The 27,503-nt window shown below is 40.5% G+C and overlaps 1 protein-coding gene across 3 annotated transcripts in view; it reads right to left on the reverse strand.

Annotated features, from left to right (window-relative positions):
• Nucleotides 1–26,347, reverse strand: part of ACSL3 (acyl-CoA synthetase long chain family member 3) — a 68,969-nt gene extending 42,622 nt beyond the window's left edge. Inside the window, exons 1-2 of one of the 3 annotated variants that reach the window (XM_082690413.1) lie at nucleotides 25,865–26,141; nucleotides 2,987–3,015 (exon numbers count right to left, since the gene is read on the reverse strand). The gene's annotated coding sequence lies outside the window, so the exon portion shown is untranslated. Of the gene's footprint in view, nucleotides 1–2,957; nucleotides 3,016–25,864 lie in introns of all 3 variants that reach the window. The other 2 variants (XM_082690412.1, XM_082690414.1) reach the window with 2 other exon arrangements.
• Between the last annotated feature and the right edge of the window lie 1,156 nt (nucleotides 26,348–27,503).

Here is a 27,503-nt window from a genome sequence, read left to right on the forward strand (position 1 = left end):
CAAAAGCCCTTTCTCTCTATCTTGGCATACTGTTAAGAACAAAGTAAGGTGAGGCCCAGATGGCTCTGTCAGTTAAGCTTCCACGTCTTGATTTCAGCTCAGGTATCATAATCTCAGGGTTGTGAGATCAAGCTCCCATCAGGCTGGGCATGAGCTTGCTTAAGATTCTCGCTTTCCCCTTGTGCCCCTCCCTTACCTTTCTCTCTCCCCTGTTTAAAAAAAAAAACAAAAACAAAAAAAAAAACTTAATAATATAAAACACAAGAACTGTTAAGTACATTGTAGAAACATATAATTATAGGATAAATAACCTGCATCACAACCAACCTTGTATCAACTTCATTATCTATATTATCTAAACCTCAAATAGTTAAGAATAAGGTTTAAACATGCAATACTTCCTTAGTGAATACTTAGTCTTTTGCTGTTTTTCACTTTATTCATATAATCTTATTCTATTTTTCCTTAACTCTTTACAGAAATTTTCTTGTTCCCATCAACTATTTTACTATTAATATAGCTTTTCCGGAACAAGAGCTATGAAGACACGGTCTTCCCGTCTCTCCTCCAGTCTCCAGTGCACCCAGCTTTCTGGCCTCTTGCAGCTTTTCTGTAAATGTTCAAAAACCTAGATTGTGTTTTAAAAATAGAAGGCACAAGAAAAAGGAATCTTCTAGCTTCAACAGCTATGAGAACTATCTGACCTTACTCAAGGAAATCGTTTTGAGTTAAGCCAAAAAAAAAGAAAAGAAAAAACACCAGCAAACCTGCTGCTGTCCTCATCTCCTTCAAATCTAGATCACTTTCACATGGGAATGAACAATATTCTGAATAATTTATCTCTACTGCATGGGTATATGCACCGATAACCCCTTCTGCTACCACCTGAATGTGCAACACTGGATAAAGGTGAGTGAAGTCCTGAAGGCCATCAGAACTTGTCTACTCCAGGAAATATTTAAATATAAACTACCAGAATCATGAACAAAATACACTTTAAACCAATATAACTGAACATCAAGAAAAAAATAAGAATAATGACTTACTGTGCATCTCTAACAGTTAAGACACTAGACAATACCTATGGTAATGGGTTTACATTCATTCATGTACAACTCTATTTGTTAATGTTCTTCTTCAAATTCTACAGACCCTTTTACAGTTGACTAATGCCAACAGCGTTAAAACAAAACTTTGTAATCAAAATCTGCTTCTCTAGATTTTTTAAGGAGCCCAAAATACTACACTATGACCATCACAAAAGGACATGTTCACATGCACATCCGTTCAATTTTTCCATCATTTCTGAAGTCACAGGCCTTCTGAATACGCACAGTTCCCCACATGGAACACCATGCAGTTCTAAGTTTTAGAATACAAAAGATACTGAGTTCCTCAAATCCTCTGTTACATTCCCTTTACTTCCCAATATATTAATCTATATAAAGCGACAAATGTCCTTTCCGAACTTTTTGGGGTACCTGATCAAGTCTAGACAAACTAATGAGAGATAAAGTTACTTCTGTCACTTTGCCATAGCACTTTTTCCCCAGGAACCACTCACCACTTCCTCGTCCCCTAAGTAGATGTACGAAAACTCCAAAACCACTTCCCTGTCTACCCCAATCCAGCCGAGCCTCTATGAAAGAAAAAACTGACTGCAATCATCTATAAAAATGCCTTACTATTTAATACCCATTATTTGATACACAGTACTTTTTTTTTTTAGGTAGGCTCCATGCCCAACGTGGAGCTTGAACTCACAAACCTGAGATTGAGAGTCACACGCTCTACCAACTAAGCCAGCCAGGTCCCTCTACACGGTAAATTACCTTTGCAATTTCAATTACTTTGTAAATCTAAACTCTGCTGGGCCATTCTTAGCTAGAAATTCCAAGTCTGGAGTTTCCAAAACCCAAAGAAGCACCAAAAGAAATTTGTAGAGAATCTACTGTGTTCCAATGTATTCACTTAGTGACTTCAAAGCATGCTTCATGTGGCTAAATATACAATTCAAGAAAATGTAGGCAAAGAAATGTCTAAAATAAAGTGAAGGCACATCAACAGACAAGGAATCTTCTCTTTCCATCACACCTACTTCATTACAAGATGGTCAACTCAGATTTGCACATAAAAAGGACTAGAAAGACAAACTCCAAACTGGTAAGGGCTGGTCCCCTCATAGAAGAATCATGGGAACAGAGAAGTTACCCTTTTACTTACAGACTCCTAAACTGTTTAGTTTTTAATAATAAATATAATATTTACTTGCATTCTTTTAAAAAATCCATAGAAAACAAAGGTTACTCAATTTGACCAATGTGGGCAAAGATGGGGGGAGGGACAAAAATTCTGAAATGAAACAGAAGATAAACGTCAACACTCATGATTCTAATTGATAAAAATGCTTATTGCTTGCTTTTATAGTCTCAAAGCATTTTATCAACATGGATTATTTCCTGTAACAGTTCTGGAAAGAATACAACCTGCCATATTCTAGCCCACCACACCATGAGTAATATGCAGAACTTGCTGTAGGTTAACAAAAAACCCACTGCTGTTTCCCAGGCCTGGAACCTACAACTTGGTTAAGATGTTCAGTTAGGAATTTCAAATAACACTAACACAAATTTAAAATGACCAGCACATTCTGAAATGGCAATACCACTCTAATTAGTGCTAAACACAAAATCGATTACTGAGTTCAGAAACGCTCAGATACTTAAAAATTTGAGAAAAGATCAGTGATATTGTTGAATAACATGGCTTAATGTTCCAATGCATTTGTATTCAATTAAAATTAGTTTAAAAGCTATCTTCTCCTAACTTTCATAATTCTATAATCACAAAGTGGGAAGAATTAAAAAAAAATTTGACAGTTTAGACACACTCGGTTTTAACTTAAAACAGTTTATGCTTAATAGGAGTATTCTGTAGTTAAAAAATTAACTTTTTACCAGCTGACAATGGTAAGAGGTGCTAGTACCTTCAAAATACATGCCTTTGATTCACTACCTGTCAAAACAAAAAAAGACAAACATTACTACTTGTAGTCTAATCCATCAGAGCCAAATTATCAACCTTTTCCTGGAGATACTTTTACTTCCAAAATCTCAGAAAATTTTCTGCTTTTTTTAAAAACATCATCTATCACACTAGCAAATGACATTTTATCATTAACCTTTCATCAAAAAAAATCTTATTATGTATCCCTACACACCTATTAGAATAGCCAAAATCTGAAAATACTGGTACCACCAAATACTGGCAAGAATACAGCACAAGAGGAACTCATTAATTGCTGGTAGGAATGCAAACTACATGGCCACTTTAGAAAACAAGTTTGACAGTTTCCTAGAAAACTAAATCTATTCTTTACATTATGATCCAGCCTCCTGGATGAACGGAGTCCCCCTGGTATTTACCCAAATGAGCTAAAAGCTTATTTTTAATTTAAAAAAAAAAACCTACATAAAAATATTTATATTGGCTTTATTCATAATTGCCAAAACTTGGAAGTAACTAAGATGGCCTTCAATAGGTGAATGCATAAACTGTGGTCCATCCAGACAATGCAATATTATTCAGCACAAAAAGAAATGTGCTATCAAGCCACGAAAGACATGGAAGAAACTTAAATGTGCATTACTAAAGGAATGAAATCAACACGAAGAGGGTACATATACTTTTTTATTCCAACTCTGTAACATTCTGGAAAAGGAAAAGCTATTGAGGACAGTAAAAGGCTGCCAAGAGTTAAGAAGGAAAATGGGATAACAGGCAGAGTACAGAGGATTTTGGGGGTGGTAAAACCGTCATTATGTATTTGTCCAAACCCATGGAATGTACAACACACAGAGTGAGCCCTCAGGTAAAATAAGGACTCCAAGTGATAATGGTGTTATCAATATAGGTGCACTGACTGTAATATATGTACCATTCTGGCGTGGGATTATTGATAATGGGGAGGCTGTGCATACTTTAGATCAGAGGTATATAGGAATCTCCCTGCCTTCTGCTCAATTTTGCTTTAAACTTGGAACTTCTCTAAAAAATAAAGTCTATTAAGAAAAAAAAAAGGTACAACCAAAATTTTGAAGGCACATATTGAGTTTCTTCTCTCATAATGGTAGTGGTCAAGAAGAATAATTACTAAGATTTATAAACAGTATTTCACTGTGTATACAACACTTTTATCCACTTATCTCCATTTTTTTTTTAAGTTTATTCATTCATTTGACAGAGAGAGAGAAACAGAGACAGAGAGAGTACAAGCATGGGGAGAGGCTGGGGGAGAGAGAGAAGCAGACTCCCCTGCTGAGCTGGGGGCCTGTCCTGGGGCTGGATCCCAGGACCTGGAGATCATGACCTGAGCCAAAGGCAGACAACCATTTGAGCCACCCAGGTGCCCCTCAACGATTTTTTAAATTGCTTGTGAAGCAGGAAGGTTTGCAGTCATTACAGGCTTAAAAAAAAATAATTTAACATCAGCCCAAACTCACAGGGTCTGTAACTGGACTTAACAGTTAAGTATTTCGACAAAATTTAGCATATCACTACTCATAATTAACTTCCTTATTCCCTGTCAAGGCAGCCAAATATACTTTAAAAAAAAAAAAGGAGTAGGCCTTAAATCCAGATAACCCTGGGTCTAAACCCCCCAGTCTTTCTCATTTGTTTAGAGTCTTCTAAACAAATTCATTCATTCATTCATCCATTTATCCATCTATCCATCCAGGTAGGGGGAAATCTTACAAATTTACCTGCTATTTCATATGCCAGTTTCCTCATAAATAGGGATGACTATATATATATATAGATAGATAGATATATCTATCTATATATATATATATATATAATTCATATCCAGAATATTTGTTGAATTTCTATAAATAAAATACAACTCAGTAGAAAAAATAGGCTACATATGTCCATGGGGAAAAAACCTAAACGCCCATTAACTATGAAATTGTCTCACTATTAAACACAAATGGAAACATTATCATTTCCCCCATCAAATTTTTTTATTAGAATAAACGGGGCACCTGGGTGACTCAGTTGATTGGGCGGCTGCCTCCAGCTCAGGTCATGATCCCAGGGTCCTGGGATCGAGCCCCACATCAGGCTCCCTGCTCAGTGGAGAGGCTGCTTCTCCCTCTTCCCTCTGCCTGCCACTCTGTCTACTTGTGCTCTATCTCTGTCAAATAAATAAAATTAAAAAAAAAAAAAAAAAGGAAAGAAAAAAACATCACAAGTATTGGCAAGGATATAGGAAACAAGAGTGCTCTTGGCTTTGTTGGGGGAAATGCAGCCACTTTGGAGAGCAATTTGGCAGCATCCAGCAAAGCTAAGGATGTAAATTCCTACAACCTAGAAAACGCCTCCTAAAAAAAATTTGCCCTGGAGAAATTCTGGCACATGTGCATATTTTATTTTGTTAATTAACACGAAAGGTCCTAGTATTTAACTGGCCCTTAATAAATGTTGAATCTCCTCAACAACTAGTTAGTGAATGAATGCCTACTCGGCTCCATACCCAATGCTATCCACTCTGGAAATGTGTCCATAGGCCTCAAAAAGCTCCCAGGACCAAGTACTGAGATGACAAAAACTACTGGATAAGGAGACAGGCTGTATTAAGGAAACAGGCAAATGAGGTCTTCTGTAAGAAGGCCAAGGAAGGCTGACTAAGAACTGATTTATTTAACTAAGAACTGAGTGGATCCACAGATTTTTGGCAAAGGACACAAGAGAGGAAACTACAGGCAATTAAAATAGCATCTGCGAAAGCACAGAAGCACTGGAGAACTCGTAAGTACCTGAAAGCAGGCTGACAGATGACCCCAGAGGCATCAGGCCCTAAACCCTGGAACCAGCAAAAGCTACTTTTCTTGAGAAAAGATCTTTGTAGATGTGTCTGAATTAAGGATCTGGGGAGGAGAGCGCAGTATGCGATTCAGCTGGTCCCTAAATGCCACCACAAGTATCCCTGGAAGAAAGGCAGATCTGACACTCCGAGAGGGCAATGGGAGGACAGAGCAGAGCTGTAACATGCTGGCCTCGAAGTCTGGACCCAGGCCACAGAATGCAGCAGGCCCAGCAACTGAAGAGGCAAGAACAGGTTCTTCTCTGGAAGGGGCAACACTCTGCCGACGCCTGATTTCAGCCCAGAAACTTCTGGCCTCTTTTAACTGTAGGATAATCAATTTCTGTGGTGCTAAGCCACCAAATCTGCAGTGTTAGAGCAGCTCTGAGAGGAAGCAAAGGCAAGAGCTCACTGGCACTGCCCTCTATGCCATACTAAGTGCTAAGTGGTTTAGATATTACCCAACTCTCTAAAGAGCCATCCAGATTTGTATGCAGAATAGCCACCCCTCATACTGTTAAATCTCACACCAGTGTGGGGAATTTATTGATGGAGGCGGCGGGGACTAGAAACAGAAAAATCAGAATCAAAAATCCAGAGAGAATATGAAGTTCTGGATCACCAGACATTTGACAAAAAAACCCATCACAATGAAAGACAGAGATGAAAACTGAAGTGGGGGGAACTCGATGGAAACAGTCGATGCAGGAAATAGAAAGAATACTTTAAATACATGTGACCCATCTTCCAAAAGAGAGGAGAGGCTATTAAATTGATGAAACAAAACTGGGGCACCATACAGGATTAAATATAATAAAAAAAACTCTTGGAGGTGCCTGGGTGGCTCAGGGGGTTAAAGCCTCTGCCTGTGGCTCGGGTCATGATCCCAGGGTCCTGGGATCGAGCCCCACATCGGGCTCTCTGCTCAATGGGGAGCTGCTTCCTCCTCTCTCTGCCTGCCTCCGCCTACTTATGAGCTATCAAATAAATAAAATCTTAAAAAAAAAAAAAAAGAAAAGAAAAAGCTCTTGTTAAAATTAAGAAGAGCACCTGATATTAAATTTAAAAGTCAACAGATATATTAAGAAAAAAAGGCTCGGAGTATTTTCCCAGAAAGGAAAGCAAAATCAAAGAAGTAGAAAACAAATCAAAAAAGATTTTTAGAAGGTTGTACCTGGGGGGCAGAGGGCTATAGGGAGTCTGGGGCTCTGAGGGTTCCAACAGTCCAGGCTCAGCCACTCACCAAAGGCAGAGAGACAAGTGGTAAGGAAATAAGAAAGAAAATATATTTCAGAAAGCCCACACCAAGAGACAGCAGGCTGATGTTTTAAAGACTGCCTCCAAAGTGCTGAAAATACTTCCAGGTTTATATAGGAAAATGTGCGACAAAGGTCAGTGCTTATAGGCAGGTGGGCAGTCAAGGTCAGGTGGATCATTGTCTTGGGATCAACCACACAGGTAGGTCTTGCTGGCTCAGGACAGTCCTTATTGCTTGAGAGGGGCAGTTTCGGTTCCCATCAAGAGATGTTTTGTGCGATGTTCTGTGCAAGGTCTTTTGCCTGAGTTAAAGAGATAAGCTGGAAAGAAAAACTTAATTAGAAACTTTAAGATCAAAATCTAAGTAGTGGAAGTCCTTTGTCAAGGTGCTGAATTAATCCAAAAGACCAAGAGAACAAGTTCCACTAAAAGGAGTTCTAGAAAGAACGAACAAAGAGAATGAAGAGGCAGAAATTACTGAAACACTCGGCAATAAAATATCCCACAGCTGATGGACGCTAGTCGTCAGACTGAAAGGGCCTGCAGAGTGCTAAGCAGATGAGTGGGGGCCAAAATAACTTACCTCTAGACACAGCTTTGTGAATTCTCAGAGCACTTAGTTTAAGAATATCCCAAAAGCTTCAAAACAAAACAAAAACAAAACTAGCTCACCTACAAATAAGTAAATTGTATAACTGATCAATACATAAGGATACTTTACAGAGTGAAAGCAGGTGCTATGAGATGTAATTTGAAAGTGTCCCAGACAAACCTGGATGTACAGTCTCCCTTCCTATGAAGGAGTAAGAATCATACTGGCCTCAGATGTCTGCAACCCAGGAAGGCTATCAAGAATGCCTTCAAAGTTTTGAGGGAAATGAATTTTAAACTAGAATTCTACTTCTAGCTAAATTCCTGATGAACTGCCAAGTAGAATAAGAAAATACTCAGAGATGTAAAGACTCAGGAAATTCATATTTTGCAAACATACTCTGATGAGACTACCTTAAAAAGTCCTCCACCACGTGCACACAATGACAGTATTTTTAAAGACTATTTTATTAAAACTAGAACTGCCCTACACTTCTGTATTATTTTACAAGAGATAGATCCTACAGGTTAAGGGGTTAGGGGCTTAGTCCCGCAAGACTATTCCCCACTTGCTAGTCATGAGTCACCAGCTGGTTACAAACGAGGGATTCCCACAATCTCCTCCCCAAATTCAATAATTTGCAAGAATGGCTCACACAACTCAGGAACACCCATTACTTACATTTATCGGTTTATTATAAAGAATACAACTCACGACAGCCCAAGGGAAGATATGCATAGGGCAAGGGATACAGAGAGTAGGAGACACAGCAAAAACTTCCAAACCCTCTCCAGGTGTGCCACTGTCCCAGCACCTGGCCCAAGTCACCAACACGGAAGCTCAACGAACTTCGCCGTTCATGAGTTTTTATCTCCAGCCCCCTCACTCCTCATAGGAGGTTGATGGGTGGGTCTATAAGTTTTTTTAAACATTTTATTAATATATAATGTATTATTTGTTTCAGGGGTACAAGTCTGTGATTCATATATTTTGAGTCTATTTTTGTGTGCAGTTTAAGGAAAAGGGTCCAGTTTCATTCTTCTGCATGTGTCTGTCCAATATTCCCAACACCATTTGAAGAGACAGTCTTTTTTCCATTTGACTTTTTTTCCGCTTTGTCAAAGATTAGCTGACCATATAGAGTTGAGGGTCCATTTCTGGGCTCTCTCTATTCTGTTCCACTGATCTATGTGTCTGTTTTTGTGCCAGTACCATACTGCCTTGATTATTACAGCTTTCTAACAGAGCCTGAAGTCCAAAACTGTGATGCCACCAGCTTTGATTTTCTTTTTCAATATTCCTCAGGCTATTCAAGGTCTTTTCTGGTTCAATACAAATTTTAGGATTATTTGTTCCACTTCTGTGAAAAAAGTTGATGGTATTTTGATAGGGATTACATTAAATATGTAGACTGCTCTAGGTAGCATAGACATTTTCACAATATTTGTTCTTCCAATCCATGAGCATGGAATGTTTTTCCATTTCCTTGTGTCTTCTTCATTTCTTTCATTAAGTGTTCTACAGTTTTCGGAGTACAGATTCTTTGCCTCTTTGGTTAGATTTATTCCTACATATCTTATGGTTTTTGGTACAAATGTAAATAGGACTGACTCAATTTCTCTTTCTTCTGTCTTGGTGGTGGTGTATAGAAATACAACTGATTTCTGCACACTGATTTTATATACTGCCACTTTAGGGTCTTTAACCTAATGGCTGGATCCTTCAGGTGACCAGCCCCATCCTGAAGCTATCTAGAGAACCCCATCCTAAGCTGTTCATTAACATAAACTCCGGATGTGATCAAAGGATATATTTATGAATAACAGAAGACTCCTATCACTTGGTCAGGAGCTCCGTGCCACTAGTGGGGACGAAGACCAAATATATTTTTGTATTATGCCCAGGATTCTGTTATCATTCTCTTATTAGCAGTTTAACTGGGAGGGAAAGGTGTGATCATGTCAGTGTATGCATTTAAAAAAATATATATATCCAGAGCTCCAGGGTGGCTCAGTTGGTTAAGCAACTGCCTTCAGCTCGAGCCATGATCCTGGAGGCCCCAGATCCGAGTCCCACATCGGGCTCCCTGCTCAGCAGGAAGTCTGCTTCTCCCTCTGACCCTCTCCCCTCTCGTGCTCACTCTCTCTCAAGTAAATAAGTAAAATCTTTAAACAATAATAGTAATAATAATGTGTATGTTTAAATAAATAAAAAAGTATAAAAGGAAAGTATCAATTATCAAAAATTTTTTTTTAATTTATTTATTTGACAGACAGAGATCGGAAGTAGGCAGAGAGAGAGAGAGAGAGAGAGAGGAGGAAGTAGGCTCTCTGCAGAGTGGACAGCCCGATGCAGGGCTCGATCCCAGGACCCTGGGATCATGACCTGAGCCGAAGGCAGAGGCTTTAACCCCCTGAGCCACCCAGGTGCCCCCAATTATCAAAAATTTTTAAAAGATTTTATTTATTTATTTGACAGACAGAGATAACAAGTAAGCAGAGAAGCAGGCAGACAGAGAGAGGGAGTAGGCTCCCAGCTGAGAAGAGGGCCTGATTGCAGGCAGGATCCCAGGACCCTGAGATCATGACCGGGAGCCAAAGGCAGAGGTTTAACCCACTGAGCCACCCAGAAGCCCCACAATTACCAACTTTAAAAGGAATGTCATACACACAAAAGAAAACTTCTTTAACTTAATATATCAGAAACCAATACCAAATACGAAAAGTATTTTACGATTAAAGTAATATATATCAGAAACAAACACCAATTACAAAAGGTAATTTCGATTAAAGGCAGGAAGGCCAGCTGTAACCATCATTACTGGATTTTGTTAAGAAGGCTCTAGCCCTTATGACCATTAGCCACATGTAGCTACTGAACACTTACTTGGAAGTATGTCCAAACTGTGCTCTAAATATAAAATATACATAGAATTATAAAGCCTTAGTATGGAAAAAAATATAAAACATCGCAATAATTTTTATGTTGATTGTATGTTGAAACAGTATCTTGGACACAAGTAGTCCCCCCCCTTTTTTGGGGGGGGATACATTCCAAGACCCCGAGCAGATGCCTGTAACCACAGATAGTGCTGAAACCCACAGACACTATGTTTTCTTCTATACATACATACCTATGATAAAGTTTTATTTATAAATTAGGCACAGGAAGAGATTAACAATGTTAAAAAGAAAAATACAAGCCTGAAATGGCATCAACTTAAGCCAAATCACTGTACATAGACTTAATACCTAATCTTGCAGTTTCGACCTCAAGAAATGTAGTCTTAATGGGTCAGTCAGGAATTTTCTGAGCCCCATCAATGAGGTATGTCATTGGGGCATTCTCCACACACACCCCAAAGAAAGAGTACTCTGCGTAAGACTCCCTGCCATCCCCATAAGGGAAGGTGATTTTCAAGAGAACAATCGTCTTCTATTGTGCATAACTTTCTCACCACACCCTCTTCCACTTCTTTCTACGACTCCTTGGATCTCCCCCTCTACTTGCTAGATGGGATGCTGGCCAAGTCATGATCATTTAATAAAATCCATTAGGTCTTCAAATTTACCTGGATGGATTTTGTTTTTAAACAGCAGTAATAGAACAATTTTAACAAGATACTGTAATAAAAGGTCAACTATCCTGCAATTAAAATAAAAAGCTTAATAAAAAAGTTATATGAATGTACTCTCTTTCTCAGAACATTTTACTGTACTATACTCCCCCTTCTTGTGATAAGAGACAATAAAATGCCTAGGGGATTAGATGAAGAGAGGTGAAGGAGTGGATGTTGTGTGGCAGCCTTAGGCTCCTGCTGACCTTTTAAGAAAGGGACAGGAAAAGGGGAGCATTTGCTTCTGGACCACAATTGACTGAGGGTAACCAAAACTACAGAAAGAAACTGCAGATAAGGGGGTACTACCCTATGCTGGATTAAATAAAATATAATCAAGTTACTTGTTTCTTTTCACTTTATTTAATATGTCTACTAGAAATTTAAAGTTATATACACGGCTCATTATTTGTTCCTCTCACTGCATTTCTTTTAGAGAACACTGCGGGAGAAAAATAAACAGTATGAATACTGGAAAAGGAGAAACAGAATCTTCATTATTTGCATATGATTGCCAATCTGACAAGAAATCCAAAAGAATCATTGAAAGCTATGCAACCAGAGACAGAATTCACTAAAGATATCTAGATACCAGGTAAATAATAAAAATCAATAGTTCTTCTATACACCTGTAGTAATCAGTTAAAAAATGAAGACGGGAGTGCCTGGCTGGCTCAGTCCATAGAAATGAAACTCTTGATCTTGGGGGTCATGAGTTCAAGCCCCAAGCTAGGACTAGTTTATATTAAAAAAGAAAAAAGAAAAAAAAAAGTATGGCTCAGTCGGTTGGGTGTCCAACTCTTCATTTCAGCTCAGGTCAAGATCTTGGTGTTGTGAGATGGAGCTGTGTTGTGCTGGGTGTAGAGCCTACTTGGGATTCTCTCTCTCCCTTTCCCCCTCTGCCCCTCCTCTTTTAAAAAATGAGAACAGAGAAGATCTTAGTCACAATAGTAAAAGCAACTTTAAAATACTTAATACACACAACATCTTGCTTAAACGTATGTATGTAGAGATGCCTGGCTGGCTCAGTCAGAAGAACATGCAACTCTTGATCTCTGGGTTATGTGTTTGAGCCCCACACTGGGTACAGAGATTAGTTAAAGTCTTTTAAAAAAGCAATGAACATACATATGTAATTATGAATGTACATATGTATAAAATGCTACTGACAGACACTAAATTAAAAGACAGACTAGTTCCTGAGTAGAAAAGATTATAATTCTGCCAAAATTCATCTACAAACCAAATACAATCCAAGTCAAAATCCTCATAGGACTTTATTACTTGTTTTGTGTGATCACTTGATAGTAATTCCGAAGTTTATCTAGAGGAAAACATTTTAAGATTTGCTAATAAAACTTGAAAACAACAATACTTAATGCATACTTACCCTATTAGATGTCAAAAATAACACTAACTGTTCTGGTATAGAATTTTAAAACCAGAAAACTGTCACGGGATTTTTGTATTGGACCATAGTGGCATTTCAGATCAGTGGTTAAAAGATTATTAAGTTAAGCAGCATTAAAGAAAACTCGGAACTGAGCCAATGGGTGAATTTAAATCTTAGAAAGATGAGGAGCAGATCTGTGAAGCGAATAACCTGGCAATTCCTCTCTTCCACAGCTCCCACATCCCAAAAGTGATTTGTTCCTAAGCATTTTTTTTGACTATAAAATAATCTCCAGTGCTGTCATGGTGGCCTGTCACACCCTATTGCCTGGCCTGCCACTTTCAGATAGAGAAGCACGGGTTCTGCTGGAACTCTATGATGCCCCTGGATCGCATCTCCACCCCAGTGGACCACTGCAAACATGACATCAATAGGGACCCAGCAGCCTATGACCTAGGAGGCCTGTATCAAAAATATGGACATGCTGATACAGTAATATTCTCTACAGAACTTAGAACTGGCACTCAATTAAAACAATCTGAAAGAATTAAAAGAAGCTGAAGACTGCCAATGTAAACTTGTCCTTCAAGATTCAGTTGAAGCCTCTAGGGGAGGTCCTCCTCAGTGCCACAGAGCTGTGTCAACCTCTCTGTGCTAGCACTCCATTCCTGTCAATACAGAGGCATGAGTAAACACACAAGGAGAAAACTAAATAGCTTAACAGATGCAGTACAGGAAAACAGGAGGAAGTTAGAAGTGAAAATGAAAAATAGAAACACAGAGCAGAGAGAATGAGATCGCATTTTAAGCAAAGCAGCTCACCAAATTTGTTTTTTCATAATGATTACTTTGGGTTATCACTGAAAAGAAACCAGAAAAGGATTCCAGGTATGTAGACATTAAAATAGCTCAAGTGAAGCATGAAGTCCAGAGTTTAGGGCAGTAGTTACAGAAGAAGCAAGACAATAGGATATGGGGAGATGTGAAGATTAAGCTTTAAAAATTAGTATTCAACATTTCTAGAATGGTAGGAGACTTGCAATAGACACAAGGAATATATGAGGAAGAGCAGATACATAGGAGAGTGCATGAGGATCGGGCTGGATGTTCAGTGTGTGGGAATGACTAGAGGAGAGATTCAAGATACCGTCAGAAATACAGGACTGGGGCTACCAACAGAGCAGCAGATGTAGATTTTGAGAGTCATCACTGACCCTATCCCTATTTAGAGTGGAAACCATGGAATGCCTCAAATACAGTGTACATTCACTTGTAAAAATATTAAGGACAGACACTATAAAAGCCAGTTAGAAAGGTAAAGAAAGCAAGAACAGTGTCCTAGAAACCAAAGGCAGGCAATGAAGGTTGATGAGGACACTGTCAGAGGAGTGTCAAAGGCTTTTAAGAAGGCAACAAGCATGGGTATCTGGGTGGCTCAGTCGGTTAGGTATCTGCCTTTGGCTCAAGGCCATGATCTCAGGGTCTTGGGATCAAGCACATCAAGCTCCCTACTCAATGGAGAGACTGCTTCTCCCTCTCCCTTCCCCTCTGCCCTCCTACTTGTGCACATGCATGCACACTCTCTCTCAAGTAAAGACCTTTGGATTAAAAAAAAAAAAAAAAAAAAAGGAAAGGCAACAAGAAGTTACCATATCAAAGTTCAAGAACTCAGGTTGGCCTGAGACAAATCTAGCACACTTTCTTATCTTCCTTACCAGGAAATTTCTAAATTATAATCTGTACATTATTACTCAGCCAGCTAGCTATTCAAATGCATATTTTATCAACAGTAAACCTACTCTTTCAGAACTCCTGAGCACAGACTGGTCATTTTGTGTCAAGGTGTTGTTGGCCTTCCAAAATTTTTTGTTTGGTGTTAGGTTCAAATCTTTCAATTCAATTTAATAAACACTATCTCGTGTCCTTTACTGTGCAGGGATACGCAGACTGATTCATTCAGTGCGATGCACTGGGTGTACATCAGTAAGTAATACACAAATACACTTGTCTTCATAGAGCTCTCTTTTCTAGTGGAGGGATACTTAAACACAGCAACTGCCCCTTAAAGAGCCCAAAAGAAACACATCTAACAAGGTAACAAACACCTTTATTATCTCATGAAGCCTATTTGAAATCAGTAACAAGAAACACAAAGCTATAATTAATCACCTACAGGTAACGTGCCTATCTGCCGACATCACACAACATAAACATTATTAACTTAAACATGCATAGAGTCAGCTCTCAGTTATCTGTAAGCAAACTACCCATGCATCAAGAGCAATTCCCTAATACTGACTCATGTTTCTGGGTTATATACCATCAGAATTTCTACCATATAATATTCTGATACACGATATCATGTAAAAAAATATACAGTTTAAGACTTTTACAAACTGGGGTGCCTGGGTGGCTCCATGTTAAAGCCTCTGCCTTTGGCTCAGGTCATGATCCCAGGGTCCTGGCCTCAAGCCCCGCATCAGGCTCTCTGCTCAGCAGGGAGCGTGCTTCCTCCTCTCTCTCTGCCTGCCTCTCTGCCTACTTGTGATCTCTATCTGTCAAATAAATAAATATTTTTTTTAAAAAAATACTTTTACAAACTAACTCAAACATTACACATGCCAGCTTTACTATGTCCCCATTTTTTTTAACGATTTTATTTATTTATTTGAGAGAGAGATCACAGGTAGGCAGAGAGGCAAGCAGAGAGGTAGAGGGGGAAGCAGGCTCCTGCTGAGCAGAGAGCCCGATGCGGGGCTCTATCCCAGGACTCTGGGATCATGACCTGAGCTGAAGTGAAGGCAGAGGCTTCGATGTCCCCCATTTTTCAAATGAACTTGCAGAGACATGCTCCTTAAATCCAATAACCTTCAATCCATTTCCCGGAGCCAACTAACCCAAGCTCTTCAAACTCATCCCAAACTCAACTCATCCCCAAAGTTGCCCCCAAACTAATAAGCCTCCGAATAGGGCCTAGTTTTTTTTTTATCAAGGAGCCCACTCACTAAACTTCAAAGATCACAACAAGCTCCTTTTGGTAAAAATTACTGGCATTCCAAACACATGTACCTTTAATATTGTGTATATGTACTTTGGTCCTAGCATATCATAAACCCTATGAATCATGCATAAAATGTAGAAATTACTATAAAGAAAAAGTTTCTAACATTTCTTCACTGCACCGCAGAGATGGGATATATACACATCTGGAGCACAGGTACCCTGCAAGGCAGACCTCACCCTGATCCGAAAGAAACTGAAACTCAGAGGTTAAGAATTTGCTGTGGTCACAAAACTAAAATGAGGCAGAACTAGATTTGGGGATTTAAGTAACACTGTGGTCACAAACCTCAAGCCCTTCGTCACTCCTCTCTACCACACCAATCTCCTTCCTTACACCTGGGGTCTCATGAGCTCCTTCTCTGACCTCACACCCCACTTCCAGTCAGCTACTATCTCCCACAACCTTCCCACCTTGAGATGGTACCAAATAAACAGGTATTCATTTTATACCTCAGGAAAGTGATACACAAACTAAACACTAAATTTCTAAGAAGAGTGCTATGCTGTCAAAATAAGCATCAGTCCACAAAGACAGGCCTAGTTTCAGGGCAAATGATGAATACAAATTCTTAGACTCTAGCACACTAGCAAATGGAAAGTTACAATACAAAGGCAAAAGCACTTAGGAAAATATTAACCGTGGATATGTAAAAAATAGTAATAATGACCAATATATTATGGTCCATGTGGTATAATTTCAATAATGTCAATCTTGTTTACATTAAAATGTCATCATCTACAGTTCTAAGATTAATTAATTTTAGTTCATTCTGGTCTCCTATGGAATTAAAATAAACTCCATATTTCAACTTAGAAAGAAGTCCAGAGATCAAGTACGGAGATCAAGTCAGTCTCGAATGGAAAAAGAGGAATTTCTGGTTGTTTTACTGTTACACTAAAAAACTCAAGATTGGGGCACCTGGGTGGCACAGTGGGTTAAAGCCTCTGCCTTCAGCTCAGGTCATGATCCCAGGGTCCTGGGATTGAACCCCACATCGGGCTCTCTGCTCAGCATGGAGCCTGCTTCCTCCTCTCTCTGCCTGCCTCTCTGCCTACTTGTGATCTCTGTCAAATTCATAAATAAAATCTTTAAAAAAAAAAAAAATCACCAGGGGAAATATATTTAAAAAAAAAAAAATCCCCAAGGTCAAGATCTAGAATGAGGATTACTGCAATCCTGATGAAAGTAAAGTGAGTAAAAATAAACTTCTGTGGCTGAAGAACTTTTTATAATGTTGGCCAAAATAACAGTGAATATTTTACAACCCAGAAACATCAATGCAGAAACATGAGCTGTTACATATCTACAAAATCAATATAGAAAATAATTTTCAAAAGGTTAACTATTTCATCAGTCAGTGTAGCTAGTATCTAATAAAACTCATGCAAATACCCCAGTGAATTCCAAGGAGTAAACACAAAATAAACTCAGAGAGGAAAATGCACAAAGCTAATGAAGTTTCAGAGAAACCAAAGAGAGAAATATGGCATAGATAACAAAAAAGCAGATCATAACACTACTGAGCAAGAAAGGATTACAGGCAAGGAAATCCAAACTCCAGAAAAGCTAATGGTGTGGAAAATGCCACAATGCCAGGCATAACAGTCATCATGGTGGCACAACTGGAAACAACTTTAACAACTCAGAGCCCACGTGTTTCTTCTCACTTTCTGGCTGCTCAATCTCCATTCCTACTCCTAGAACCTTCCATGCATTCAGCAACTACTTTCTGAATTGAAGGATACAATGAATAAATGAGATCATCTAAGTTCTTACCTATCTCTGTTCTCCATGCCTCTGCTCTTTGCTTGCCCTCTGGGATATGATTCATTCTCAAAGCATCCCTAGCCCCCCTAAACCAGCTAACGCCTCAATTCTATCTGTCAGTCCCGTTCTTCCCCAACTGCCTGCGACATCCCATTTGAATACCATCCTCAAACACAACTCTTTCTTCAAATCCAACTCATGTCTTCTTTCGCTAAGCAAAAGACCTTTCCTGGTTACTCAGGGCAAACATGACCATTCTAGCCTCTGTATTGCTCACTCTACATGAACCACATCTTGTCTGTATTCTCCTATAGACTGAACATTCTTGTCCTTAAGAAATTATTATTTCCTACTCCCCCTTAAATGATGTACACTTTTGGTACAGGTGGGTGGCTCAGTCAGTTAAGCTTCTTCAACTCAGGTCATGATCTCAGGGTCAAGTCTGCTTTACCCTCTTCCTCTGCTCTTGCACTCTCTCTCACTCTGCCCCCAAGTGTGTGCTCTCTAACAACTAAAATCTTTTTTTTTAAATGATGTACAGTCCTATCATATGATGGGCTCCCTCACACACTGGATTCAGAATAACCCTGTTATGTTTACCAATAAACTGCTTCTGAAGGACAGAAAAAACAAACAAAACAAAACAACAACAACAACAAAGAGGCACAAGGAACCTTTTGGCAGTGATAAACATGTAAACTACCTTGATTATGGTGATGGTTGTACAGGTGTATACATGTATAAGCTCAAACTGTATACATTAAATATGTGATTTTTCAATTAAAATATAGAGAAAGGGAGGAAGAAAGGAAAGACAAAGAAAACTGGGGAAAAAAAGAAAGAAAAAAGACAGGAGGCAGAGAAATAAGGCAAGCAACCAACACAGGAGGTCACCTGTGTACCCTAAACTACCATCTGTATCTCCCTCAGTGCTCATAACTTCGTAAGGTGAGAATTAAAATATTTATGTTAAAGAAACTGAAATGAAAAGGGTTAGAAAGGTTAAGAAACCAGATCAAATTTACACAGAAAGTTTTATACACAGGACTCCTCCACTCAACAGCATAGAGTTGATGATACAGGATAATGAGTGTATTTAGAAATGCTATCTGAATCATTATTAAGATCATATTACAAAAGGTATTAAAAACAAGAGGAGACTCTTAAATTACTTGAATGAGAAGTACACCATGTCAACCTACTTTCAATGTGCTTTATAAATACCAGAAAATTAAAGCACAAGATAAATCCTAAATTACTGATGTTACCCAATTTTCTAGGATTTATAATATCTCTTCCCAATCTCCATTAATAAGGCCTTACAATACATTAGACATTTCTTTGAAGTATATTTGTATATGAAAAGATAATAATGCTGTTTCAGAAGAGAAGGAAGGCAATAATAAAAGGTGGATAGACTTAGAATATACTGCATACTCTAAATAAAATTAGAATGGTTAATATTTATTGATCGTTGACTCCATGCAGGCACTTACCCCATATAAACCCTTATAACAATCGACAGGTACATTCCATTATGATCTGTATTTTATAGAAGAAGCTGAGTCACAGTGATGCTAAACAAGTTGCCCAAGGTCACACAGCTATCCAGAAGTAAATCCAGGACTCAAATCCAAGCAATCTTTTTTTCTTTTTTTAATTTTTATTTTAGAAGACACAAAGTGAGAGAGAAATCACAAGCAAGGGGGAAGGGCAGAGGGGAGAAGCAGACTCCCCACAGAGAAGGGAGCCCTGTGCAGGACTCAACTCAATCTCAGGACCCTAGGATCATGACCTGAGCCTGAGGCAGCCACTTAACCAACTGAGCCACCCAGGAACCCCAAATCCAAGCAATCTTCTCCAAAGTCCATGTTCCTACTCACCAAATTACAATGAAAAAGACACATTTTAGAGAAAAATTATTAAAATAGCATTAAATACAGAACTGGCCAAATAAAAAATAGATTGACAAAAACTTCCCAAGAGGAAGCACACGTGAATTATCCCTACAGTCACTTACGGAATTTAAAATGAGAAGATACTAGGCATCTATCTAAAAAATTGCCTAAGAACAATAAATAAATAAATAAATAAATAAATATGAAGAAAGTCAAACAAAATTAATTAAAAGAAAAGTTACTAAAAAGAACTTTAGAGGAAAAGCAGCCACTGTGGTTTTGTACTACAACTATGAGCCAAGTAATACCTTAAGTCAAATAATGACAAGATTAAAGGGACTCAGAGATAGGATATACAGAAGAAAAAGGAGTACGGGAGGACTACAGTGTCAAAAATGGAATTAGAGAAGGAATGGTGTTTAAGAATACTCATGCTAGTATTCATAAGAACAAAACAACAACAACAACAACAACAAAAAAGCAGCACAGCAGCAACCCAAAGGTCTACCAAGAGAGCGAAGAGGAAACAAAATGCATTGTAGTCCTAAAATGTCACACCCTATCACAGTGAAAATAAATGAGCTAAACAGACATGTACATACACACTCTGATGAAACTCAACTGATAAAACCACGATTAAGTGATAACAAGTGAAAAAAGTTGTTGCACAATCATACAATACTACGTACTTGAAATTTTAAAACACATAGAACAGTATTATACACTGCTTGGGGATAATAAAACTGTAGAGAAATGCCTACAAATAATAAAATTCAGATCACCAAACTCAGATTAGTGGTTAACTGGAGGATTTGGGGGAAGGGAGTGGGTTTAACTGGATTAAATATTATGAAATACTTTTCAGACATACAGAAAGCATGTCTTTTTAACAGAAGGAAAGGAAGAAAATGTATCAGATTATAGCATCCCAAATTGCTTTATATTCCCAATCCAGAAAATTCCAAAAGGGCAATTATAATGATCCCTGAAGGAATGCTGAAGTAGGATTCACATTCAAGTACAAGAAAATTCCAGTTAAATTCCCTCAATTTAGGTTGTTACTCTTTATTTATGTCCCGCTCTGTAAGAACAGGATTGGGGGGGGGGGGGAGGAATAAACTATGTGTAATTAAAACAGATTAACACTGTCCCTAAATGTCATCACAGCTCCTTTTCTAATAAATTTTGTCTTCAGAGGTCAGTAAGAACTGCAAGCCTGTCACCCCAGACAGGAGGTACAGTGCCCGGGCTATAAGAACATGGATGGACTCTGGAACCGAACTGCTTCAGAGGAGATGGAGCACACACACAGACTAGTCACTTTAGGTTCTCTGTGCCTCAATTTCCTTATCTGTGAAGTAAGAGTGATTAAAAAAAGAAGAAAAATCCGTATCTATTATAAGTGAGAAGAAAGTAGGAATAGTGCCTGACCAGAGGAAGTACAGTGCCTGACAGAGGAAATTTTAGGACTACTACTTGGCTATTAGCCTTATTCCAAAGACCAATCGTCTAGAAGAGGAAAAACAAAGCTTTGTAGCAGGAAAGTGTTAATTGTGGTTACTTTCTAAGTTAAGTAGGGGACAAAAAGGCTGACCATGACAAACAGAAAAATGGACAGCTTTTCACCTCTTGAGCAATGTTAGGATAGCAAGATAAGCTTTTTATTTTTCTAATATTCTTTGATATTATAATATCTCCAATATGTACATATTTGTAGACATACACACCTGGACCAAATTCAAGACAAACTTTCTATTCCCTGGCTCCCTTGTTCCCCTCAGCCCAATTCATCAACCACGTTATCAGGGCGCCTGGGTGGCTCAGTGGGTTAAAGCCTCTGCCTTCGGGTCAGGTCATAATCTCAGGGTCCTGGGATGGAGCCCCACATCAGGCTCTCTGCTCAGTGGGGAGCCTGCTTCCCTCTCTCTCTCTGCCTGCCTCTCTACCTACTTGAGATCTCTCTCTCTGTCAAATAAATAAATAAAAATCTTAAAAAAAAATAAAAAATAAAAGGTAAAAAGAAAAGAAGAGAAAAAGACTCAGGTCACTATTACTGCCACTGCAAAGTCTCCCCTTCTTCCTTCCTGCTGTCTGTACTGGTTATACCACACTGCAATACTTCTGTCCTTACACCTTCCTTGCCTACACCATATAATGTTCATACAACTTCCTTCCATCAACCAAGAAGAGCTGAGAACAGAGACTATCAATCATTTTCAAATTCCCAGTGTCTTGCAAGACAGGCATTAAATAAATATATGAATGAATAAAGCAGTCTCCCTACATATAACAAATACAACAAGGGCAAGTAGAAACCTGTAACTGAGGTGGTTTATCCAAAAGGTTATTTAGCTATCTTCAGTTCTATTTAAGAATTAGCAGATCAGTTGAACCCTCTGAATCATCTACCAATTCATACTTTATCCCTCAGAGTAGGAATTACAAGTATGTATGTAAAACATATCCCAGTGAAAACAAAAGCTAAACTTTTATTTAAAAGATTTTATTTGACACAGGGAGAGGGAGAGCACAAGCAAGGTAGAATAGCAGAGCAAGAGAAAGAAGCAGCTCCCCCTCCTCCCCAAAGGAGGGAGCCATGTTCGAGGTTCAACACCAGGACCCTTGGACCAGGCAGGCAATTAATTGAGCCACCCAGGTGCCCAAGAAGCTAAATTTTAAATGAAAAAAATCAAGTCATTTAAAATGTCAGGGGAAAAGAAGTAGTCTAAAAACTGTTTCTTATGAAACTAAAAAGAGCATGTAGAAGAAATCACAGGACAATGTTTATAATGTCTCCTTTTTCAGGAGAAAACAATAATCACAAGTCAGACTGAAGTACATACCCCATTAAGGTGGATGAAATCAAAATTAAATCACACATTAAATCAATTTCACACAAAGCTTCTATAGTGAGGTTTTATAAAGAACCTATCGGGTCAGCTAAAATTGAGCTCGTTTTTTTGAATTTAACAGTTCTTGGTAATTTTTGGAAAATTGCCAAGCCTCCAGGATAAAGTACTGACTAGTGTCAGATCAGTTACGAGCCTGTCTTGGGTTACTACAGAAAAGGTGTCCCTCCTCCTGGCTAAGGCTCAGGCCTCATTTGGATCCCACCCCCTTCCATCTTCTCAGGAACTTTGCAAAAATAAGCAAACAATTTTCTCATCTGTATTCAACCTCTCCCTTTCAATGAACACCTTCCCATCAGAATTTAAACTTAAATGATAAAAAAATCAAAACTCTAGAAAGTTTCCTGTTCTTGCTATCTCCATTTTCTTCACCTTCTACTTGCTTCTGCTTCCCACCCATCAACATCACCTGCAAAAGGGCACTCATGACCTCGGAGTCGCTAAATCCACAGGACATTACTCAATTTCCCTCTTAGCTCCCCCACTGGCTGCAGGGATACCACTCCAGCTATGGCTCCCACCTGAGCCAGGTTCCCCAGCCACTCCTTCCATCTCACTTGCCAAGCTCAGCCTCCTCTACCCAGCTCCAGCCCAGGCCTCCACCTGTTCTCATTCTAGCCTCTCTACAGACAATCTCACCCAAGCCCAGGAGTCTACATCACCTCTGTATGATGGCTCCAAGACAGTAAACTAGTAATCACTGTACAGCTTCTCCCAACTATTAATCACCATGTCTGGCAATTTTACCAAATTTCCTTTTTCTCAGTATTTCTCCTGGTGATACAAGGCTTTTAAAAGGATCAAATGGGCTAACATGAGTACTTTGAAAAGGTTGGGGGGAGAGACGTGACTTAAATCTGAGCATTACTATTCATTAAATTTAAATCTCCTTGAAAACGGACTTTGTCAAATTCACCTTTTTACTTATTCCACATGGTACACCTAGCAGTGTTTTGCATGCAGACGGCATTTCAGTATATGTACTATAATGAATTATTTGTACTGGCTTAATACACATTCAACTGAAATATTCGTGTACTTAACAGTTTGTATTTCCCAAAACACATAATCATTTTGTCTCCTAAGAGGTGAGAATTTTAAGTCAAATATAACTACCCTGGATACTTCTGATAATCATGATGCTACTTATCTCAAGTTAGGAAAACCTGTCACCTTTTTGGTCTGGCTTTCCTGAAAACATCCAACTCCTATCAAGTCCAAAGTTTAGATAAAGATTCTTGGTTCCCAAATATTCACGTTGGGAGGGGAAAATTTAAGTACTACAGAACAGTTAGGCTGTAAGGCAGATTGACTGCTTCAAAAAGCTCCCGATCTCATTTTCCATGTAACATGAGCTGGAGTGGTATTCTGAGTAGGATCAGGCACGGTGAAATGAAAAGAACATCAGTGTTCAAAAGTTCTCAAACTCTTGCATTAGGCACATTTAATTAGAGACTCAGAATGCAAGATTGTAAAACCTCACCATATCTATTTAAAAAACTCCCTACTTTCCATCTAAATCATAATCCTCACTAAAATCTTCATTCACACACTTCTTCATTGCACTTCTCATAATTTGTAATTAAGTATTTATCTGTATGATGATTTGCTTCTTATCTGTTTCCTACATGAAAGTAAGGATCACATCAGTTCTGTACAGCACTATATTCCCAGCCTTACATAGGACCTAAAATACAACATGAGTGAAAGGCTCTGGCTGAGCAATTAATTGAATGAGGAATGGAAATAGTCATTTAAGCAGAACCAGACAGCAGGGAAGCACAAGATCCTGAGGCTTTAAGATCTGACACACACTCCCACCAGATACATGATTTTCCGCTCATAATTTACCCATCTTTCATTTCTTTCAAACCTTCCTTCTTCCTTCTTCAAGAAGGGCATTTTAGACTCAGAGTATTTCAGCTTTAAATCCTGTTGAAATATCTTAACAAATCCAGTAACAGAGACTTGACCGCACGAGGTGATTTGTCACCTTGACAAATAGCTTGAAAAGTCTAAAGAACATGCCACAGTGACTACAGCAGTCTTAGTCATCCCCAAGGTAAGAACCGCAGAGGAAGATGCCAGAAAACAAAAGAATAAAGTGTGCAAATGACTACCATCTCGTAACACCTCTTCCCTTCAATAACCTTCTAATACACTTTCAGACAACAGGGCAACAACCTTCAGGACTTATCTAAGAAACAACAACAACCTCCCAGGACTAATCTGGAGAAACAAAAAAGGTTGTGATAATCAGGAATCAAGGTCATCAAACTACAGCTCTCCTGGCCCACCCCTCCCCCCCACCCGCAAAAAAAATTTCACGGTGGCAACTATTCAGCCAACCACCAAGGAGAGGCAGCATAACACAAGTGGTTAGATGCAAGAGCTCTGGGTTTTAACACAGGCCGGTCTGAATCCCAGCTTCTCTGAACATGCTGGGATCTGGGGCAAGTTAATGCGTCCAAACTGCAGTTTCTCCAGCTGTAAAATGGGAATAAGCATTACCCCAGAGGGCTGTTACCTGTGTGAAGGTACTGTGCATAAAGCACTTAGTACGGTGCCTGGCGTGTAATAAAGCCTCAATAAAATGTCAACTATTTGTCACTGTATGCAGCGGCGATCGCTTTCACACAGGCCTATTCCTCCTCTAGCATCCATAGGACTCTAAAGATGTTGCTCTACCTTTCTATTTTTGAGGGGTCATATATGCAATAGTTTAGAGCACATTTTCTAAACGCAGACTGGATAAACCAGTTACATGTCTGCCTCGGGATGCTCACCTCGGAAGCGGGCCTCATCGTCCCTCCCCCGCAGGACTGCTGAGAGCGCGAGCACCACCTCGGCGCGACACATTCTGTTACTGATGTATTAAACCGCACTTGGGGAGAAGTAAACCTGCAACTCTCAACCCCAACCACCAGCCAATCCTAGCCCCACCAGCACCCATCGCGGCCACAACCAATACCAAGGTCGCCCCGGCTCATCGATCCAATCCCTCCCCACAGTCGGCGGCCACACACACACCCCCCGCGCCGGCCCCTCCAGCAGGGTCTCCCGGAACCGCAGGGCTCAGTTTCCTCGCAGGAACGCGTCAACACCCACCCGAAGAAAGACGCCAGCCCCCCATGCCGGCCGCCCCCACAGCGCCGGGAGGGACGCGGGGCACCCTTCCTCCCCCGGACCGCGCAGTCACCGGCTGCCGTTCCCCCCGCTCACGTGGGCCCTTCGGCCCAGGCCCCACGTCACCAGCTTCCCAGACCCACGGCGGCGCCTCCCACCCTGCCCGGCTTTTCCACACACACACACACACGCACACACGCGCGCACACACACGCCGCGGGCCGCCACGCAACCCCCGCGGCGCACAGCCCCGGGGCCTGGCTCCGCGGCCACATCCGGGCCCCAACCCCGCGCCGCCCTCGGGCTCAGCCCGGCCGCCCGCTGAGGCCGCGCCGCCGACCAGCCCCCGCCGCTCCCACAACGGGCGCCACACTCACCGCGACGCCGGAGCCCCGGTTCCTCCAGCCTCGGGCCCACGCAGGCCTGGCTGCGCCCGCAGAGCATTCACGCCCCGTGCCGCCTCCTGGGGACCCTGGCGCAGCCGCACTGTAAGGGGGCCACCGTCTGCTGTCCCGGCCGCTGCCGCCGCCGCCGCCTCGTCCCAGCCCCGGCCGGGGCCACAATCCCAGCGTCGCAGGCCGGCGCCGGCAGACCAGCGTCTGTTGAGCCGAACCGCCCGGGACGCGCACCCCCGGCCGGCGCTCGTTGCATATGCAGAGAGGCCGCCGCCCATTGGCCCGCGGGCGGTGGCGCGTGCGGGGCTGGGCCTATCGAATTCCGGCGGGGGAGCGCGGCGCGGTCGGCCAGGGGCGGGACGGGGTTACTACGGGTCGTTCGCGGAGCCGCCGCGGACGGGACCCAGCCGCCACCGGCCGCGGGGTGGGGACCCGGCCGGCGGGAGGGATCGCACCGTGGCGGCTGGGGGGAGGGGAGGCGGGCTCGGCGGCCGCGACGTGGGCGGAGGGCCGGCGGCTCGGGGAGGGTCTGCGAGGGGGCTGTCTCTCCTGGGGGAAGACCGCCCCTCCCCTCGAAAAATAACTAGAAACGCAGTTACTGCTGTGATGTTTAAATCTGAACGTAGATCATGAAATGATACGCATATCATTTTCATTCTTAACTGGATCATTTATCCTGTTCTTGCACACATTGTTGACAAATTTTGTAAAATAAAATGATTTTCGGAAATATCTGAAGCGAGAGGGACTCCCCAAGATTCAAAGCAGATTCCTCTATTACTTTTCTTGCTTTGACTTCACTTAACCCAGCAAATAACCCATCTTCTGTAAATGCATGCGCTATCTATACAAGATTGGTATTTATTGTCATAAGGCTAAAGTTTACTCCAAACTACTGTTTTTGGACATTCTACTTCTGAATTTAGAAGTGTTACTGTATTTTTAAAAAATTTATCTCATTTTAAACACCACTAAAGGAAAGAAGACCTGGGTGCGGGTACACGACCTCCCCACAAGCAAACAAATGCAAACCAAAACACAAATGACTAAAACAACGACAGCAGTGCTCTATAAAAAAGATGACTTTCATTACCCTAGTGGTAGGAGGGTTGGGCTTTTTCCTTTTTTTTAACCTAACGAAATATTTAGTTGGTCTGTTAACAAAATTATAACATTAAGTCAGATTTGATACCACAGGAAATAAAACTGATTTGGAGGGTTTTGGTTTTCTTTTTTTTAAGCAGTGAAGGAGCTAGAAATAGCTACTTGAATAGTAAATCTCCCTGCCATGCAAAACTTCTTTAAGTGGGTGAAAGGTGACGTTTCTGAGCCAGCCTCAGGCTAAAAGCAAGGGCGCACTTCCCAAGAGTATTTCTAAAATCAGTGAAGGCGTCTGAACTTGAACTAGGGTGGAGTGATGGTGCACAGAGCAAAGAAAGCTCACTCACTTTGGGCCCCAGGCCAATTTAGCTACCTAAAGGAATGGATACCTGATTCAGGCAACCTGTTCCTCCACTACAAAATGTATTCAGCTGCTGCTAATCTATAAAGATGCTATCAAAGGATAAACCCTGAAGACTAATAGAATGCAGAATTATCTAAAAAGATCAACAATGGGGCG

Source organism: Mustela nivalis (genome assembly GCF_964662115.1).
Source record: "Mustela nivalis genome assembly, chromosome: 11".
In the NCBI taxonomy this organism is placed as follows: Eukaryota; Metazoa; Chordata; class Mammalia; order Carnivora; family Mustelidae; genus Mustela; species Mustela nivalis.